The sequence below is a fragment of the Dermacentor albipictus genome, chromosome 2 (assembly GCF_038994185.2).
Source record: "Dermacentor albipictus isolate Rhodes 1998 colony chromosome 2, USDA_Dalb.pri_finalv2, whole genome shotgun sequence".
NCBI classification, from domain to species: domain Eukaryota; kingdom Metazoa; phylum Arthropoda; class Arachnida; order Ixodida; family Ixodidae; genus Dermacentor; species Dermacentor albipictus.
Window position 1 is genome coordinate 83566726 of NC_091822.1, and position 15615 is coordinate 83582340.

Below are 15615 nucleotides of genomic sequence, written 5' to 3' on the forward strand. Positions count from 1 at the left end.
AACCTAGAATACCGGATTGCCAATTCAGTGCCTAGTTGTACTCTGGCCTGCAAAAAGGTGAGCTAGAATCTACTTTGTTTCATCGGGAGCTGGATTACTGTCAATGTCCCCACATAATTGTAGCAATATTTTTAAGGAATGTGTAATATTGCTCATCAGATATTCAAAATGCATAGAAGACGCAGGGTCCGGCAGGCGCAACAAAAAGTGATCATCACTTCTGTAGCACTTATAGTCGTATTTCAAGCCTACCTGTAAGGCGAAAAAGCGCCATTTAATTGCACTGAACGACATGCCGCTGCCAGACCCACTGAAGAGGAGCGTCCTGGTCGCTGGTTTTATAATCGTTGGTGAGCAGGTATATGTCGCTCTGCATTCCGGCCATGCACAGGAGGGTCCCTGGATCAGCTGACAGCTCATGACTTGAGACTCGCAATAAGCACACATGGTCCAGTCCGCTTGTGGCAGAGCTCATGTGCCGATGATTGAGAGGCAATTATCAAACTGATATTCCGGGTGCCCTAGGTCATACAGGAATGAAACGGGGTCCTTGCAACAGTGGCTACCGGAAGCTGCGGCAATCTATATTAATAATAATAATATTTGGGGTTTTACGTGCCAAAACCACTTTCTGATTATGAGGCACGCCGTAGTGGAGGACTCCGGAAATTTTGACCACCTGGGGTTCTTTAACGTGCACCTAAATCTAAGCACACGGGTGTTTTCGCATTTCGCCCCCATCGAAATGCGGCCGCCGTGGCCGGGATCCGATCCCGCGAACTCGTGCTCAGCAGCCCAACACCATAGCCACTGAGAAACCACGGCGGGTGTGCTGCGACAATCTGTATTGCGAAAAGAAGACATTTGATGGCACCCAATGACATGCCATGGCCGGACACCCTGGCCAACTTCATGCCGCCGTCGTCACACCATTGTCCTAGAGCCGTCATGCATTTGATTTTACACCGCCGTCGTGATGCCGCCGTAGCCGTTCTATCGTCGTCGCTCCAGCTTCGTTGTCCGACTGTCCTTACGCTTCCGTCACCACAACATCGTGTTCGCATAGTCTTCGTGATACTGACATCATCACGTACTTCTCGTCATACACTCGTCTTTAGCCCGTTGTCCTAATGCCCTTGCCATACCATCGTCGTCCTCCAGTCGTCGTCATGCGTTCATTGTGAAACAGCCGTCGCAGTGGTGTGGCGATTGTTTTCTTCCTTCTTCTACGCTCGTCAGACTTCTTCATTCTACGCTCGTCAAGGCGTCATCAACATGCCTTCTAATCTTACCCATTGCCAATCTGTTAGTTTGGGCCGCTAGATGTGTGCTCCTGGTCGTTCTGCCATTGCGGTGGTTGTAGAGCCCTATTTCCTGCTTTCTCATTCGACTCTTTTCATGCAGTCGTCGTAACACCATCATCGTCATACACTGGACTTCATCCCATTGTCCGTGTACCCTTGTCATGCCATCGTCATCATTCCGTCTTCATCATGCACTCGTCGTCACACAGCCGACGTGATACATAGCGTCGTGGTCGTTCTATCATCGTAATTCCAACTTCACCCTCCCGCTTTCGTCATGCAGTTATGGTCATGCCTTGGTTGTTACACAGTCGTCGTCAGCTTGTCGTTTTACCATAGTCATAACTTCAGTAACGACATCTATTGTCGTCACTACGCCGTCGCCATGCCATAGTCAGGCCCTCTAGGACAGTCTATCGTAATCATTGTCATCAAGCAATGGTGATTATGCCATTGTTTGTATGTCATCGACGTATCGCGTTGTCGTAAGGCAGTCGTTGTCATGGATCTGTTGTCACACTGCCATCGCCATACCGTGGCAGTCATGGCATCATCATCATTTAAACTTGGTCAGCCGGCCATCGTCGTACCTTCGTCGTCACGCTATTGTTGTCGTACACTCGTTGTTACTGCATTTCTTCGTGTTGTCGTGGTTCTGTTCTTGTCGTAATGGGATAGTCATAATATCAGAATGGTCGTCCCGTTCTCGTAATGCTTAATTCCTCATTTTATGATGTCGTTCTTTCTTCATTATTCCATCGTCATCATAATGCCAACGTCATACCTCCACGCTCATGTGCGACCTGAGCAATGGTGTGGCCGTAGTAAAGTTTGGCCATACAACGGAGTAGTCATTGGTCGCATGTAATCGGAGGGACGAAAGTCCCAGAATTAGCACTGTATATTTTATATTAACGTGACTTTAGCAATATGAGCTTCCTTCAATGCTACGCTACGTTCCTTCAATGCTAATCGCATACCTTCCACAGCCGTCGTGAGATGCACTCTGCCGAATTTTTGTAGTTCAGAATTTGTTTCTCAAGCATCTAGACGCGCGCGGCATCTAGATTACGCCCAAACTAAGACAGTATCAACATTGATTAGAAAATAAGTTGTAGCACCCACTGACACCGGAATGCTCGGACACTGTGCTCAGCGGTCTCAGCCGACCCTCTTGTGCCGGCTACAAAAGAGAAAAACAAAAGAAAAACGTGACATTCACTTTAGCCTACGTTAAAGACGATGAAGGCAAAAGCCTGCGCGCTCACGATACATTCATTTAATTACTTAACATTCGAATGCGTTGATACTTCCTATGGTTTTCTCAGGTTGTAGGTTCGAGTGGCTCAATAGACATTTATAACTAACTGGCCCCTAATAAATCAACCCTAATTACCACCAATTGGTGTGGGTTCGACTTCCTCCAAAGGTTGGTTCGACTGCCTTATTTACTCTATTTTATTTTCAGCACCTTCATGACCTTGGCCTTCATTAACACCAATAGTTGTGGATTCCATCATCAATAATGGCACCATTATTTTGGCGTCAATACATTCTGGTGCCGCCAAAGGTAATGAGTCCGAGTGTCTTATTAAACTTGGCTGAACACCAAAGGTAGTTGGTTCAGCTTCCACCAATGGTCAAGGGTTCAAGCATAAATAGTGGCACTATCAATTTTGGTCCTCTTGAATTCCGCCACAACCAAAGGTCAAGGGTTTGACTCCAACCAAGGGCCGTGAGTTTGAGTGCGGTAGTTAACTTCGCCTTAATTAGCACTAACCTACGTGGGTTCTACTCCCGGCAATTATCGTGGGTTCGAGCGCCAATGAACGCACCATTAATTTTGGTGCCATTAAAATTTGGTCCATTATTTGGTGCCATCAAAGGTAAAGGGTTCGACTCCAACCAAAGGTCGTGGGCTAGAGTGCCATGATACACTTTCCATTCGCCTTAATTAACTTTGTCTTGGCGCACGACCGTGAATTCAACTCCTATAAATGGCCTTCGGTTCGGCCATCAATGGTGACACCTTCAAATTCGGTGCCATTGAATTTGGAGCCAAAGCGCCAAACGGTCATGTTTTCGATAACGGGGGAGAATGAATTGTTTGACCCATGAGGAACTTAAGAATTTCGCCTTAATAAAGATGGGCAGTGCATGCACGAGGCGCAAGCACGGTACGCGTAGCAGTGGTGCTCTTGAAGCCTGCTGCGCTGGTCGGCTTGGTCGGACGCTCCGCGGCAACCCCTCCCTTGCCGATATTGGTGACCCGGGAGAACGCGCCTTTCACCGAGCGACTCGCTGCCATGACTAACTGACCAGAGCCCCAGTTCAGCTCACCACTACCATCGTTCCGGTCACGCTATGTCTGTGCATGGTTCACGCCCTTTGAAGTGGCTCTGGAGCTGAAGATCATAACGATTCAGGAACCCTGCCTCTTGACTCCACACTTCGCCTCAGCTCTCCATCACCTGGCCCGCACCCACACGACGAGCTACGACAGGCTGTGCTGAAAGTTTACAGCGGTACGTCGTCCCGATTTCTAACGTTCACCATGCGGTACGCGAGTCCTCCCCACGTCCTAGCCGCCGTTCACCAGTCTCAACTTCAATGCCCTCTTCCGCGCATCGCCAAGCAGGCGCATCCACTGCCTATGATCGTGATGCTTTTGTCCACATCTTACGTAATAATTGTACGAAGGTGCGGGCTGAAAAATTTAATTCCCTAAATGGTTTCTGTGCCGTCAGTATGCATATGGTGTTCCATTTATTAGTTTTGTACCGTTTGTATTATTTTGTAACAGTTTTGCGGTATTGAGTAAAAACACTGTCTCCTAGTTCTAGCTTACCATCCCTTTATGATTTTGCTGTTAAGTGACTTCGTGTCGCAAGCACAGTGTGTTCTTTCAGTTTCACAGAATTTTATAAGAAGGTTTATTTTGTGAGGTTATTTTCCGATATTCTAACAGGTTATGTGTCTTTGTGACTACCAGGAATTGGGTATCGTACGAAATATGGCAGACAATAACTTAAATAGCAGCATAATTAGCAATTTCAGAGGAAACATTGCAATTCGCGAACTGAGGACCCAAATTCATTATATTAACTCAACAAAAACATCTCTAAACAAAATCGTCTTGAATGCTACAGCCTGCAGTACTTTGAACCTAAGAGCAGTCCAGTATGGCAGTTCCAAAGGAATTATGAAATAGTGCACCAGTGACGTCGATATCTCCATACTCTCTATTGGGAGTGCATACGCAGAGTAGCGCAAACTTCCGTTGGCACGGGCTTCATCGCGGGCCTTTTTTGCATGATGACGCCAGTAATTGACGCGAAGCGTGCTCTATTCTGTTTCCAATCTTGTCGCGGTACCGCAGCTCGGATAATCAAATTTGCAAATAGAACAAAAAGATGGCTTTATAGGTGAGAATGAATACAGCTCGCAATCCGCCTTTTGCGATGAATAGTGGCGCCATCGTGCGGTGGCCACGAGAAACGATTTGGCAGGCACCACTGCGCGCCGCGACAGCCGCCCTACGCGAGATTCGCGACCAAAGAAGCAGCAAGCAGCGTGTGAGACAAATCCGAAATAGCATGTACGCGCCGTCATATTTTGTCATTGTCAGGTAGCCATCGAGCTCGCTGGTGAATACTTTGTACCCGTACGTTTCTTCAGCATGAGGAACAGCTGGAAGAGCTTCGGCAACGCTTTACAAGCTCCTCCTTGCCCTGAAAACGCTACATCTGTGCCGTAAAGTTAATAAGTTACAAAACAGTATCGGTACGCACGAAAACGCGTGACTCGAATAGCGCATGGGGTGTAGTTCTTAGGGCGAATATCACGTTTCGCCACTGCATGTCTTGCTTTATGGTGTGCCATGGTGATATGCGTACATGCATACACAGGCAGTGGGGAGGCCGACAGAATGCCAAGTTGCATACGCTATTTACCCACATAAAATGTGTGTACATCTGCAAAAATTCAAAAAGTAGTCAGAATGACCAAAATCGGCGATACCTTCTGTTTGTGGAGCACCTGTCTACCTCTTAAAACGCGCCGCGGTGCGAACACAGTGGTCTACTGGGTCCTTTTTTTTTTTTTGAACTGGTGCATGAACACAAACAACGTCGCTATTGTGACGTAGTAGTGACGGCTAAGACAATAATGTGAAAGACGAAACTAACCTTTATTGACCGAACCTGTTCCCACAAAAGCAGGCTACACTTAAAGCGCTTAAATCACAACGATAGCAACGAACACATTGGGCGATCGTCGAAATCTCATCAGCGGGTCAAGCGCGTCAGCTCTCATGCATGAGCCATCGAACGTTCGAGAATAATAGCTGGAGCCTGCGTGTCTCCCAGAATGTTCTACACCATTCGCGTCGCGCATACATGCAATCAGATTACACAAGGCTCGGCGACAAAAGACAGCGGATAGAACGATGGATAACATTCGAGAAACTTCCAATACATTCGGGAGGGTCGCGCACTGAGTGATAACATTTGTTTGACGGTGAAAACGGTCGCCCGAAAAAGATTGACAAGTACACGTGTCAGTATGAAGTCCAGATGTCTGGGCGACAGCGAAGCCGCCCCTGAATTGCATCAGTTACACAGTAAAACGCGCCACTCGACTCAAGAAGATGCCGCACAGGAAAACGGCCTTAGTACATACCGTACTACATCCCGATTCATTAAATGAACACAAAAGCATCCTGCAAATGAATATTTCTTGGTGCCGACAAGAATGACGAAATGACCACAAGCAGCGATTGCTAACTAGCATATGGGCTCCTTTCACAGAACACGCTGTTTCCACGTCAGCCCGGCAGCGCAGGTGAGCTTGGCTTCGACAGATAACTACGCCGACGATCACGATGATTCGCTGAGCATTCATAAAGCTGCAAGTGTGCACGGTATGAAGTTGGCGAAATGACGACATTCTAGCGACGGGTGCACAGAGACGATAGAGAAGAAAAAAAAAACACTTCGCGTTCCACTCAACCAGGTCGCGCGAGCTCTAATATCATTTGTTTCGCTAGCGCAAGACATACATTTGCGTCTTAGTCGAGATTATTCGTATGTGTCAGTAATGACAAAAACAGAGGTAAACTGCATATGCCAATACATACCTGTCCCAAAGTGCAGCACTACTATAGGCTTCACGGCGCTGTCGATCGCGTTTTATCGACGGAAATCGGAAAATCGGCATTGGCCTGCTGGGATGGCCACCGGATGTGCAGCCGTAAATGAGACACGACGTTGGCTTCGCGCCAAATCTCGATGGCAATAATGTTCGAAAGGCGTTCCGTGCGCGCGGCATCGAGAATGGGTAGGTTGACAAGCGAGGGAAAGAACTTTTCTGGAGTTCCGGCGAGGACGCGAACTCGTCGCGCACGCGGCTAGTCCGACTTCGGGAATGGCAGGTCTAGCCCACCGGCCCGGTCATGGACACGTTGGACGGCCAGGATTTGCTTCTTCAGAGCGGGACCACGCAAACGCGAGTCCCACTCCTTCCTGAACTTGGGGTATCGCGACCTGCACTCTCGGAGCATGTGTGCTATAGAGCGGAGGTCTTAGAACGACAGAACGCTGAGCTAGTTGGTAAGGATTCATTATGCAAAAAAGAAGTGAGGCGGCAGACAGGACACAAAAGTAGAGAAATGGACAACACGAACGCCGACTATCAACTGAAGAGAGCACTGAGGCGAAAAAAGAAAGAAGACACAAAGCCCATTTGCGCATGCTCAGGAATGGTAACACCACGTGTTAGTCGGGTACACGTGCCGGTCTGCATGAGAGATAACTGTTAAGGCACTTAATCTCTTCCTCATGTAAAGTAATCGAAGGCTGATTTACGCACGCACTTCCACCATTATAGATATGCCATGCCTCTACCATAAGATGCGTATCTTCATTCTTATGCCTGTACAATATCGCGCATTCGTCTAATTCTGGCGTGGAGTTACAATCTCGGCTATGTAGCGAAAAATTAGAAAGCGATCCACCGGTTAACGACCTTTTATGTTCCATTAGCCTCTGATTGATACACCGTCCTGTTTGCCCTACGTAAAACTTACCACAGCTAAGGCGAATTTTATAAACCACCAGCAAGGTGCGCTGCAGTGACCATAGGATGATAAGAACTCGAATTTGCCTAGACCTGAGGAGGCAACGGAAGAAACTGGTACATAAGAAGCCGATCAATGAGTTAGCGGTAAGAGGGAAAATAGAGGAATTCCAGATCAAGCTACAGAACAGGTATTCGGCTTTAACTCAGAAAGAGGACCTTAGTGTTGAAGCAATGAACGACAAACTTGTGGGCATCATTAAGGAATGTGCAATAGAAGTCGGTGGTAACTCCGTTAGACAGGATGCGAGCAAGCTATCACTGGAGACCAAAGATCTGATCAAGAAACGTCAATGTATGAAAGCCTCTAACCCTACAGCTAGAATAGAACCGGCAGAACTTTCCAAGGTAATCAACAAGCGTAAGACAGCTTGTTGAACATGCTCTCAGGAACGGAGGAAGCCTAATAGCAGTGAAGAAGAAACTAGGAATTGGCAAGAATCAGATGTATGCGTTAAGAGACAAGGCCGGTAATATCATTACTAATATGGATGAGATAGTTCAAGTGGCTAAGGAAGTCTATAGAGATTTATACAGTGCCAGTGGCACCCATGACGATAATGGAAGAGAGAATATTCTAGAGGAATTGGAAATCCCACAGGTAACGCCGGAAGAAGTAAAGAAAGCCTTGGGAGCTACGCAAAGGGGAAAGGCAGCTGGGGAGGATCAGGTTGCAGCAGATTTGTTGAAGGATGGTGGGCAGATTGTTCTAGAGAAACTGGCCACCCTGTATACACAATGCCTCATGACCTCGAGCGTACCGGAATCTTGGAAGAACGCTAACATAATCCTAATCCATAAGAAAGGGGACGCCAAAGACTTGAAAAATTATAGACCGATCAGCTTACTGTCAGTTGCCTACAAAGTATTTACTAAGAAAATCGCAAAACCACACCCATAAGACAGTTAGTAAAACTGTTGTTTTTATTATGCTTCACAGGACAAATATCTGTTCGTTTTTTGCCGTTTAACTGCTCCTTCTTTCTCTGTACGGCAGCGCATATCTTGCCTAGCTTATTGGGAGCAGTGAAAGCAACATTAACATCATATCTACTTGCAACTTTTTTAAGCCTGTGCGACACTGAATGAGTATACGGAATAGCCACTAGTCTTTTTTTGCTATTACTTCTTTCTGTAATCACCTGTATCCCTCTGGAAACCGACTTCTTTAGGTGCTCAGCCGCAGTGGCCACTGCTACACTAGGATAACCTGCTTCCAATGGGCGCCGGACCTGCGCATTAACTCGCGCTCATTTTGTGCATACAGGATCTGGTGAGGGAAGACTTAAGGCACGGCATGGCAATTCCGTTTTTTACTACTTTGGAATGCTTGGAATGAAAGTTTAGCAATGGTTTCAAAGATCTTGGGGAGTACTGCCAACAAACATGATTTTGTTCGAAGATGAAGGAAATGTCAAGAAACTGAATTACGCGTCGCTGAGGAACTTCATTGGTAAACTTTAAACCTCCCCCATAAAGTTTAAATTGTTCACTTACTGAGGTAGCAGCGGAATCGAATTCTTCCCTATTGCAGAAAATCAGGTAATCATCAACGTAAGGAAATATCTTGATAACGCTACCACCTAAGACTTTCTGTAAGCAGTTGTCAACCTTACTCAGGTAAATACTGCTAAGAATAGGAGCAACCTTTGAGCCAAGACAGATGCCTGATTTCTGCAGAAAAACGCCATCTCTCCACCCAATCAGCGTCAACTGCAAGTACATTGAAAGAATTTCTAGAAAAGGTCCCGTGGAAACACCGCATCTCTCAATAAAAGCCGACTCTTGCACTTGTTCTTTAATGCACTCATTTACGGAAATTAGCAACCCGTCATGCAGCAAAGAATAGTACAAGTCTTCGATATCCATACTAAAAGCTGTACAATCACCAGGATTTTCCTCTCTCAAATACTGAACTAGTGCCTGAGAATTACGCAAGCAAAAGGGGCCTGAAAAACTAGTGAAGCTAAGCAGTTATGTAGGTAACTAGCGACAGAGACCTGCCACGTCCCTTTCTCTGACACTATGGCACGAAAAGGAATTTCTTGTTTATCGGTCTTGGTCGAGAAAAACAGTTCTAAGGTGAGGCATTTAGCTTTCTTGACATTACAGACAACCCTATCAAGATTATGTCTTGACAAGAGGTCAACCGCACCTTGCCTAACTGCCGAAGGCTCGAGTTTTCCTGGCTGTAAATTCTTTTCAATGGCTTAGATCACTCTGAAAACATGTCATCTGGCATAATTACGAAATAACCTTCCTTGTAAGATATTGCTGGTCTAAGTTTGTGTTCCACAAGGTAACCAACTGACGGTCGGTCAGGGTGAGACGTCTTAAAATGAAAATTTGATTGTTTTATGCTAGCAGTGCAATCCGAAATGCAGCGTGAGCGTTCTTCCGGGATGAACCTGGTTATGCAGCGCGGTATGTTTAAACCATCAGCGGGTTTTATGTTAGGCTTAAAAGGTGCCTAGGACCTAACGCAAGAGTTCTTCTATGCTTATCAGTTACGATGGCGTCTCCAAGAACCAGTACGTTATTTGACGGTGAATTATTCGAAAGGTGTTTTCTCTTATTTTGTTGAAGCTCCGGCAGTTTCATCCTCCATAGGAAGTCCGCGTGTTGCACGGCTAACTTATTCCAATTGGCGTAGGGGCGGTTCTAATGGCGACCGTCTCCCAGGGCGGTGCAACGGACTCTTAGACACTCCTCGTAGAACCTAACTTGGTGCCGTGATTGAGCGGAAATAATAGCTCCAATCCTCCTGGCATGCCCAATTGATGGTTGAAGGTTGAATTTTTGCATAGCGGAGGTCTGCTTGCTGGGTGGGCAGGCATCGTTGCGTTATACGTCGGTGTAAACCGTGTAGAACGGCAAGACACGGATATGTGCCGATCTGTACGAGTCTAAGAGAAACGGCTGGGGCCCTATTCCACTGACAAGTGCAGCGCTTGCCACGGCCGTACTCCACTCACAAGGAGGAGAGAGTCGAGTCCGGCCGTGCGCCCATGCGCCTGCCAAATTGCTTCGGTTATCAACCGCTAGGGCGGTTGATGACCGCCCACTCCGGCGTACAGCAAGGGTCTTTTCTGGGGCCACTGTTGTTTCTAATCTAAGTTAACGGCCTTTCTGCTGAAATTCAATCTGCTATCAAGCTGTTTGCTCACGACTGTGTCGTTTATCGAACTATCACAAAAGTTTTTGATAATGCAATGGTGCAGATTGATTTCGATAACATTGCTTGGTTCCCACATTGGCTAATGAAGCTCAACGTAACCAAGTGAAAAAGGATGCTTTTTCGCGTCATTCAAATTATCCTTACTATATGTGTTTACTACATGTGCTCAATACTGTCCACTCATAACCGTCACTCCATACCTTGCTTTTTACAGAACGGACAGCTTTTAATGAAATTTACATGTGACATTCATACATAACAACGAAATTGCATTTTTGAGTCCTGTCCCTCTCAACTGTTCCGGTAAAGTTATCCTTATACAAAACATTAAAACAACCTAAGCTCGAATACGCATATTCCAAATGGGACCCTTGGCATGCTTCCCTCACGAACATTCTTGAGTTAATTTAGAACCAAGCCGGACCTTTCCTTCTGTTTAATTATTCTCGTTATACTAGCATCTCCTCTATGAAATCAACCCTTGGTATACCTGACCTCGCCTTGCGGCGCAATATTCCTCGCCTGGGTCTTTTAATAAAAATATTGCACCAACCGGAAATTAGGGCCAACTTCAACTTCGTCCGACTGATATTTCGTTACGCGTTGTGCATTATTCCACGCTTGGAGTGCCGATTTGCCCCTCCAGTGCCTAATTCAGCTCCTTCATCTCGCGCACCAGTACAGAATATAGCCACGTTTCCGCTTGCATCAATGCTATTATCGACAGTACCAAATTTTAAAAAGTGTGCCACAACCGAATAATTTATTCGCAGTTCTCTCTCCAGGGCCCCGTGGGTATTGAGTGTACTGACAATAAATAAATAAATAAATAAATAAATAAATAAATTACATGTTAAGTGCCGTTTTGCTGCTAAAGACTCCTGCCCTTTCGCTCAGTCGGCCAATTCGTGGTTTCGAAACAATAAGAGTTTTACGAAAATATGGCACCTAATGGCTAGTCTCTAAGCCTTTGAAACGCTGTTACCTTTAATATAAATTTCGCCATAGTGAATAAAACTGCAGAGAACCTGACGGCACGTGCTCCTTTGCGTCCTCTCTATACAAGGGGTCGTACGGAAATACGCGTTTTGCTTTAAAATTTGCTGAATGGCAAAGAATAGATAGACTGGCATCGACCGTGTAAAAAACTTCATTGGGTGAATTTAGTCTCTCTAAATTTTTACTGATTGACCACAATATGCAAAAGCAATGAAAAACTGGATGTACTTATAAGCAGTGCAGAAATTATTAGGCTATGAAAAGCAGTAGATCAGCTTACCTGCGGTGTAAATGCAAGGCAACCATGTTGCACAAATAAATAGAGGCTTCCAGAAATTCATTTCTCGTTCCAATCGCACAAGTGCTAAGTTTCATGAAATATGAATTCAACGATCTCTAGAATGCCCCCTCCCCCTACAGAAAAAAAAGAACACGCAATATTATACAATCACTCGAGATAATATAGCTTGTTGAGTAAAGAGTCAGTATAACTCGCTCCGCAAACAGCACAATGTTAGTGAATAATCCATTCCTTTGATATCAATTCCAAACTAAACACATAAAGACATGCCGAGAATATATAGTTAATTCGAGCACCGAAAATTATTAAATGCACCGACAGTAAGGTGTAATCGCTCTCCTGACGTTTGTTTAAGTGCTGGAGTAACGAAGGCGTACTAGTCTGCTCTTGTCAGCTGTCTACAAATGCTTTAAAACGGGAATTTCTGGCATTGCGAAACATCAGAGAGCGTCGCAATTTCACAAAGTAGCCGTGCATATATGTGCAATACCTTCATCTATATAACCGTGATGCTCTTTTCGCCCTAAAGAAATAAAGGCCACCTTGCGTGTTGCGTAGTCTGCACCACTTTACATATATTTATCGAAGTTATCTACCTGAAAAACAAATACAAAATTGCGTTCGCTATGCAACAGAAAAAAGGTGTCAAATATAATGCTATTTCCAGTCTTAAACTGCACAGTCTGCGATGTTTCTTTCACGTTCATGCAGTGGATATGTTGAGCGCAAAAAAAAAATGTCGCAGTTTCGCCCGAGAAGTGCAGCATCGATTCCAATAGGAAATTAGTAGACAGCTATATCAAGTAAGGATAGTAGCTTTATTGGTCATATAAACTAAGAAACATTCCAAACAATTATTGAGCATGGTGTCAGTGCGTACAAGCAAACATGAACACACACACACGCAAAGAGCGCGGGCATTCGCTGTGAAAACGCTGGTGTGAGCAAGCGTGGCAGCAACAGCAAGCGAAGTGAAATTTTTCCATCACTTCAACGCAAAACTGGCGATAACACAGCGCGCACAAAACATGAGATGCCTGCAGAGCCCTTTGAAGATTCCGCCAACACTTGCGCAAAGTACGCGCGTGTTGGCGAAGTCGAAGCCGCCCCCCCCCCCCTCCCTCCCGCGCTGCCTCCCCGATTTCGTCCCTTGCGCGTGATAAAGTGAGCCGCAATCGTATGTTCCTGTTGCACCCAGTAGCGAAACAGGCAGTTAGTGCCGAAGCACAATGGCGCTGCCCGCTCTTCCTGCCTTCGCTCCCCGCACGACTTCTTGCGCGACGCAAGACGGCGCATTTACTCCCTGCATTCCTCCCTCGAGCGCGGTAGATTGGGCGCGATCGTCGGCTCCCCTCGCGTGCTTCGCCTACGGCTGATTCCAAAACGTTATCTAGAGCTGCGTAATATTTATGAAACAAATCACCCTTCTTTCTTTTTCAGCGCTACGTTTTGTTTCTTCTTTCGTACGAGAAGAGGAAGCCGTCATCAAACCTCATGCTCTCTCTGCAAAACGCGAGGAAAGAAATGCCGAAACGATTTACGTATGACGCGTGTAATGCAACGCCACTCCTCTTTGGCACTTCGGATGGACAGTATGAGCGTTCCCTTTGGAACTGGGTGGAGGGTTGTGCCACCAAGCTCTTCTTGTTTTCTTTCCTAGTGTCATACCTGTGTTAAAAAAAGAAAGGAAAAATTCCACGATGAATTCCCATAACCAAAGATTCTAAACACTTTTGTTAACTGTGTTTTTGTACGCCTCCGTTGTTTGTGGTTTCGCTACATTTCTTCTTCCAATCTTCCAGTCGCCTCTGACTAATCTCTACGGCGGACTTTCCCCCTGCTCTCGCTAAAACCAAGGCCTTCAATGAGGCCAGTAATTACTACATCGACCGCTGCGCAGATATCTTCACTTTCTAATAAACCATGCACTATCGTTGCCCCAGCTTTACACCAGCAAAGACGTGCTTCTTCTTCCTCCTTATATCACGCTTTATAAGTGCGTGCTCTAAGGCATTCTTATCTCGATTCGAAAAGTAGTGAGCTTCTGTTTCACTTATCATCAGTTGTTTCCTTCCTGATTTCGTTTTTCCTCGTAAGTGGTTGCTTAACGCAGATTTCTATTCGATCATCGCCACCCGTGAATTCATCTCAGCCTTTCTGACTTTCCGCTTGACGTTGTTTGATGCGGTGTTGCTCATGCCACATACTTGCTGGCAAGCTTCCTAGTTCTTTTCCTACACTGTGAATCAATGTTATTCCTGTACAAATACCTGAACGTTATCCCAGCCCCTTTACTTTCTTCGATATTACGCAGTCGTTCTTCAAAATTAATTTTAATGCGAGCTTCCCTCACTTCAAAACTTGCCCAGCCCATATCCCCCTGCACAGCTTCATTTGTAGACTTCCCGTGAGCTGCCCATGCGAAGCGTCCCACTGACATTTGGTTTCCATCGAGTCCTGATTATCAAGCAAACAACCGCATTTAAAAATGTGTGTCCTGGAACCATTACGCCTTTCTACATACGCCGGAGTACCTCGTGCCTATTGTATCCCTATAGCGCTCTGTGTTTTGTTATAACCATATTTTTCTTCCCGTGTTGTGTTTTGTTTTTTCCTTTGTTTCCGTATATCTGTTGCCTTCGTTTGTCCATATACCAAGGTATTTATATTCTTTTACTCGAGGGGTTTTCTGGCCCTGTATTGTCACTGTCTGTTCACTGTTTTCACTGAATACCATAACATCTGGTTTTTGACGCTTAAATTCAGACTCAACTTATCGTCTTGCTCTGCACTGATAGTTTCCACACGTTGCATGTCACATTGCTTGTTAGCAAGCCACACAATATGGTCCGTCCGCATGAAACAAACCGGGAAGTTACTGCTCTACCACTGTACCTGCCTTTTCGTATGAAAGATTACACCGGATATTACTTCCTTCTAGCACCCCTTCATAAAGAGCAGCGGGGATAAAGGGTACCCCAGCCTCAGTGCCTTGTTGATATAAACTTTCTCCTCGGTCCTAATCCTGTCTCATGCAACCCAAACGATGTTTTCTCTCTCAAAAGCTGTAGACAATCGTTGCCTAAAGCCTTCCCTTTCCAGAATATCCCGCAAAATGTTGCACTGAACGTTATCATACGCTCCTGTAACCTCTAACAAGGCCACACATGACGGTCTGCTGTATACCCTTGATATTTCAGTACACTCAGTAAGGACAAATTAGTTATCATCCAAACGCCTACCATTCTGAAGCCATTCTGAAGTTCTCCCAAAATGATTTTATTCTGTGCCCACGCTGGCAGCGGTAACTTAACTACCTGCATTACTAGCCTATATATTACTGGTGTAATGGTGAACGGTTAATATGGGTGAATTCAATCTTTCGCCCGCTTACCTTTATAAATAAAATTAATTCAACTTTGTCGCCAACTGTCTGGTATTCGTCCGCCTTTTAGACTTTCTTCAACTGCTTTCAAGAGAGCTTCGTTATTTTTTCGAGTTGGTTCAGTAATCATCCTAACGGGAACCCTTCTAGTAAGGTGGCTCTGGGCTTCGCAATTTTCTCTTCGGATTTCTTCCAGTTGAAATTTGTCTGAACCCGCTCCTTTTTCATGTGGCTCACTTTGATGTCCTTTTTCTTCCTCTACTACAACCTCGTCCTTGCTTTGGAAAAATTCGGCTGTTATTTTCCTGATATA

At 45.6% G+C, this 15615-nt stretch overlaps 1 protein-coding gene across 2 annotated transcripts in view; it reads right to left on the reverse strand.

Moving 5' to 3' along the window:
- The window catches only part of LOC135895834 (acetylcholinesterase-like), a 132002-nt gene that overhangs the window by 109236 nt on the left and 7151 nt on the right, over window positions 1–15615 (reverse strand). For both annotated transcript variants that reach the window (XM_065424033.2, XM_065424035.2), the window contains exons 2-3: window positions 13459–13585; window positions 11897–12030 (exon numbers count right to left, since the gene is read on the reverse strand). The gene's annotated coding sequence lies outside the window, so the exon portion shown is untranslated. The remainder of the gene's footprint in view (window positions 1–11896; window positions 12031–13458; window positions 13586–15615) is intronic.